This window comes from Antrostomus carolinensis, unplaced genomic scaffold (genome assembly GCF_000700745.2).
Source record: "Antrostomus carolinensis isolate BGI_N321 unplaced genomic scaffold, ASM70074v2 scaffold8207, whole genome shotgun sequence".
Lineage (NCBI taxonomy): Eukaryota > Metazoa > Chordata > Aves > Caprimulgiformes > Caprimulgidae > Antrostomus > Antrostomus carolinensis.
In genome coordinates, this window is record NW_010329463.1 from 47,778 (window position 1) to 53,777 (window position 6,000).

At 34.8% G+C, this 6,000-nt stretch overlaps 1 protein-coding gene across 1 annotated transcript in view; it reads left to right on the forward strand.

Moving 5' to 3' along the window:
* ITFG1 (integrin alpha FG-GAP repeat containing 1) overlaps positions 1-6,000 on the forward strand; it is a 75,923-nt gene that overhangs the window by 44,913 nt on the left and 25,010 nt on the right. The window lies entirely within an intron of this gene.

Genomic DNA, 6,000 nt, shown 5'->3' on the forward strand with positions numbered 1-6,000 from the left:
GGATCAAGCTGTTTATTTCTTTCTCTGAAGCCTTTCATGCTACATCTACAGATCTAATTTCAGTGATTGATTACTGTGATTAAATGATAAAAGCATTTTTGTAAACTCTTGACCTCAATCTGTGCTATAGTCTAGGAAGCCTAGCTTCTAGTTGCTGTTTGTAACTTAAAGAAATTAGAGGAGGCAGAAACCATTTTATTCATCTGAAAATATACTGATACGTGATAATGGAAGAATATTATTAAAATCAGTTACATGCTTTTATCATAATTCTGGAAAGCATTTTCAGATCAAGTCCTTAAAAATACCTACAAAACACTGAAATAAAGATGTGGTAGGTAGGAATGACTTTGGTTTACTGTCTTTCCAGGTGAGTAAGTCAGGAAAAATTATTAATAGCTTCAAGTATTCTCAGAATTGCCGTAAGACCACACCATTTCATCTCCTGCCATATGCTTTTAATTTTAAATAAAAGCATGTAATACTCTGAAAGCATGGACACATGCCTTATTAATAACAACAACAACAACAACAACAACAACAAAAAGGCTTCTGATGTGTGATGGCAAGTGTGGTGGGGGTTTGAACCCAGAGATTCAATAAATTCCAACAGGTGAAGATACTAAATTCACAGTCAATTCTTACATATTTATCTGTCCATTATGAATTCTTTTAACTTTTGACTAGAGTCAAAACCTGCACATTAAAATTCCAGTCCGTAGTTTTTTCTTCAGGCTAGATAGATACATGAATCTCTCTTCCCTCTAGTTATGACTGTATTAGAAACTGTGTCTGTATATAGAATAATAATAGGTGAAGGGATTTTATCAGTAGTTATTCATTGGTCTATCTCTACTTCCTGTCTTGTCTGAATGTATTCATTTTTTCATATGCTGGTTTTAAACTGACTCTGGTAACGTTGAAAGTGTAAGTAAGTACTATATGTAAGTCTATAAACACCTATCTTTCTTCTATCTAATTGGATGAAACAAATTGCTTAACCACTTCCAAACTAGATGCTAATAATTGGAATCTTGTATTGTAAAGATGTAATCTAAGGAGGTGTTTTTTTTCCAATTATGCTTTTATTCAAAGGGAACGTTTTTCACTGGTAAAGGAATGGCAAGGTTACAAATACAGTATCTCTGACAGCGATAATTAACCATAAAGACTGAAACTTGGAGATAACAAACAACTGCATATGGACAGTTGAATTAAAAACTTGGAGTATAATACATTTCTAGAAAGTTTTCCAGGTATTCATGCTCAGTTTAAAATTAATGTGTATGTATTAATCCTTTATATGGGTCTGCTTATTAGACCAAATTATCTCTTCCTAATCATTGTTAGTTGTCACTTGTCAGAAGTAAGGTTGGTTAAAGGACTTCTTTTAAATGTAAGATTGATGAGCACCCTGTAATTGAGCAAATCTAAAAAATAGAGGCAAATCCAATTATTCTGAATATCTGGAGTAAGATATTAATCATTTAGATGTCCCCTGTATAACTGTAAATGAATTAGCCTAAAATTGACAGAATGAGATGTACGAAATTAAGCAGTAAATATTTAATTCTAATTGCAAAGGTGTGCTAAAATAAAACTGTGATAAGTCTTCAGTCTTTCTTTGGTGTTAACCCTTGCTTATAGTAATTCAGCCTTATTAAATTTAGCTTTGCTGCATAGATGTCTTTGGTCAGAAGGCTCCAAATTGTAGACAACTCTACACTTTATTGAGTATCATTCTTAAGCTGTTTGGGACAAAGCTTTGCAGGTAGCATACAAGTTAGATGCTAATGTGTGAATGCCTAAATATTAAAAGTGCTGCAAGTAGCATGTGAAGGATATGCTAGTCTTAGTTCAGGGTTCTTCTGCTTTGCCTCTTCTCCATACTTAAGCTGAATTGTTCAATATTGACTGTTGCACATTTGCATAGCACTGTAGCATCAAGTTGAAGGTTTTACCATCGTAGCAGTGTCTGCCTTTATGTATAGTTTTCCTATAGGTTTTCAGGGACATTTTTTTCTCATTTTAAGGGTGCTGATAATCTTCATTATTACAGGGAGAGTTTTTTCTGATGGTGTGAATCTTCAAAATTTGGTTCAAAATAATAGGAAGGTCATAAACTTGCTCTTGGTAACTGTCGTATGTAGCAGAAATAAAACATGGAGGTAGATACTGTGATTCTAGTGATGCTCATGTATTAAAGCCCTAAATAACATAAGAACTCAACAGGCAGCTCATAGGCCAAATTCAGACCTCAGGAGTTCTTCCAAGAAAGAACTGAACAGCTGAGGAGGCAGCAAACAGCTGATTTCTCTTCTCTGTGCAACCAGTAAGGCACTGCAGCTGTCCCTATTGCAGCCTTTCAAAAGAAAGGCCCATGCACTAGAATTCCTCCTCCCATGCCGAGATGTCACACGTGGGAGCTCCCGTATCAGCACAGCCCTGGGAGTGGACTGGAACTGAGAAGGATCAGGGAATATATAATGGGGCTAATGTTATATAAGACATACACACATATATATAGTTTCTGGTTTCCATTATTGCTCATTATTATGTAATCAAAATCTAAAATCCTATATTAATGTTTTATTTCAGTGCTTATTTTTTCTCTTATATTGAGTCAAGTGGGAATCACTTGACTGCGCACATGAAAAAAATAAGTTTGCACACAAAGGCAACTAGTTATAATATGTGCAGCTTTCAGTGGAACTCTGAACATAGCTCACCTTGAAAACTAGATGGAAGTTTAAAGCACTGAGCTTCTTTACATACACAGATATGTGGAAGGTGTCTGTATTTTGGGGGCAAACCTGAAGACTGTCTCCCGCCACCAAATGAGTGCTTTTTGTTTTTTCCTCTAGTTAGAAGTTGCTGTGTGAATGCATATGTTTGCTTTTTAGAGGTAGATATTTTGAAATTGTTTCTAAGTGTTGTAGATAATTCCTACATAGTAATGGTAAAATCCTTATCTAGTATATTATCAAGAGATAATGGTCTGAAAATACATGAGGAAAAGGAAAGTCATGTTCATTCTCAGTCAAAAAAGGAGGAAATATTTATAGATAACTAAATGTATGAGAAATTAGTATTTTCAGCAGAAACTACTATTTCAAGAGTATATTTTAGTTGGCTGATGCTGTTCAAATACTAATGGTAGGATATATCTTTCAAAATTTTGTCCAGAAGTGCAAACAAAGTTGAGAATCAAATTGAATCATTTCAGGGTTAAAGGTGAGTTTGTAACTTAGTTCCGTACTATAAACATAACATTTTTAAAAAAAAACAAAATGGTGTAGAAGACACCTGAGTCATAGTCTTAAGTCAAAGAATTTGTTTAGATGCTACGTATCTAGTAAGTTATTAACTTATCGTGCTTTTCAAATATGCTTTTAGAGGAAATAAGAAGAATTTAATGCTGGTATCAAAGTCAAAATAATTTGAAGGCATAGGTAAAAGAAATGCCAAGGAATTGCCTTGGAAATTGACAGGAAGGAAGGCTCAGCTTTAATTATAAAGCTAATAATAGCTAGCTTGTAAATAGGGGAAAAAATATGTATGCTTCCACTGAAGTGATGTGTTTCTGTAAATTCCACTTAAAGCTCAAAACGTAAAAGAAGTTTAATATTGCAGTTTGTGTTTAAACCTTGTTTTCTCCCATCTTTCTCACCAATAGTAATTGTTTTCGGTAGCTTTAGAATTTCATTATTTTTGTTACCCTGCAAGTTATTTTTCTAAGGTAAGCAGTAACACTGAATCTTTAAAAAAAATTTTAATAAACAGATTTGACCTTTATATATGACTTATAGTAGTGAATCTAAACCTATGTGTATGTGCTTGTAGGTATAGTTAACATTTGCTGTAGCTTAACATTGAGTTTTTAATTTTACTAGGCAGGCTTGTATTCATCTTTCAAAAGGGGCCGCATGGATATAAATCAGTCCCACAAGGGACACTACATCTATGAATTTATTTTTTTTCCCTCCACAAGATAGCTCGCCTGTAGGGCACTTCTCAGTCTTCAGCATCTGTTTAGGGTTTGGGATTTTTTTTCTACCTGTTGTTTGTCTTGTCTTTCTCTTGTTAATACAGAAGGGTGAAGGAAAGTGGCATTTCCCTGCTCAGTGCCACTTTGATTAATCTTCCATTTTTCTCACAGTGCAGTTAGTGTTATGTTAATGTTTGTCCAGTTTGTGATGTTTTGAAAGGTATTAAATGCACACTACCAAGGAAAGGGGGCGGGGAGGGAAAGGTAGTAAATAAACTTCTTGTGTCTATCCATTCACAAGGCTTATAATGTATACTTGAACAATACTCTGCACGTAGAGTGTAATTTACAGCAAGCTTGAAAATCTTTTGTCTTTTTAATAATTATCATCTAATAATTTCTGGCAATTTAAAAAATGGGAATAGAAAGAAAGCATCTTTGTAAAACCTCCTCCAATTTTTTTTTTTTTAAGTGTATGTCAAGATGATAAAAAAGAGAAATTGAAACCATTTGCTTAGCTCAGGTTGTCACCTTACCTTATATTGGGTAACCTGATATGATACTTAGGTAATACATAAAATGAATGTGAGCACTTAACAATTTCAAGTTACGATTATGAGTTCTCAGATAGAGATAATACAATGTCCTAAATATTGCAGATCACCTCATTTCATTTTGGCTGGACGTTAATTCAATATACTCATGCTTCTAACAGTGAAATAGCAAAAAGTGGATTGTTCATATTAAGCTTCAATCAAATTCATCCATATGTCAGAAAAATAAAGGCCTAATTTGTGTATTTTTCACAGAAGCTCAAGAAATGTGGTTATAAGGTTTTGAAGGAAGTGTTTAAATATGACATTTTACTTTTGAGACATCTTACAGAGGACAAAATCCTGCATTTTTCCCATTGCAGGTTCTGAAATATTAACTTGGCAACAGGCAAGGAAACTGATTTACTTTGGTGTCAGAAATGTTTTGCCCCTCTCTAACTCTTTCTGAAATGGGTGGAGCAGATATATGAATGTTGTGGGATATGATTCTTATAAGTAGCAAATTATCTGAAACACACCATAGAAACCGAGAAAATTAAAAATTTTCCTAGGAGAAATGCTTGTATGAGTGCATTTGTGTGACTGCATCCTGAAGGCACTGGAAGCTGTTAAGCTACAGAAAAACACCTTACTGTCACTCCGGAACAGCAATATGTTCAAGGTCATCAGAAGTGGTTTTGGTTATTGCCTTGGGCTCTGACATGCTTAGCTAGCTTTACAGAACATTGTCTGCTCCATCTCCTGGCTCTGCCCCAGAAACAGAGGAAGAAACTTCATCTGTTCCCATTGCCACAGCAGGGATGGATTCTAGTGGGCTCCCAGGACACAGACCTGCCAAAGAATCAGACTCCTGGTTGGTAAAATCTGAAGGTTTTCATGGTTCCAGTGAGAGTGGTGATGTTAGAGTATCAGAGACAGCATATGATGCTATTAGTCACCAGGGTGCACATGTGAACCTTGTGTCTCCCACTGACTAATGGGCACGTATTACATAAATTCTGAAGAAAGGAGGCTTTGCTATACTAGACCTGGGGCTCTGGTCTGTTTGTTTCTTGTTTCAGTATTACAACCTATCTTTCTGTCTGTATTTGTTATATGTCAGCAAATACCCAATTTAGTTTGTCTTATCCTATTTTTACTGTGCTAGTAGGTTCAGTTTTGTGCTTTCTATTTTGCTTTGAAGCAGTGGAAAAATACCAATAGAGATTTAGGATTTAGTTTCATCTTGAATTCGTTTAAAACATCATGCAACATGTGAGAAAATGTATTAATGGTGCTGAGGTGGGAATAGGTTATCATAAAATAATGAAAAGGCGCTGACACTTTTTAAGTAGCGCTTAAGCTGAAGGACTATGGAGAGATTAAGGAAAATGGCAAATAAGCATGCTTGTTCTTGTTTCAGAGTAAATTAAAAGTATGTTCAATCTTTTGCACTGATGGTTAATGAAATTATTCCTG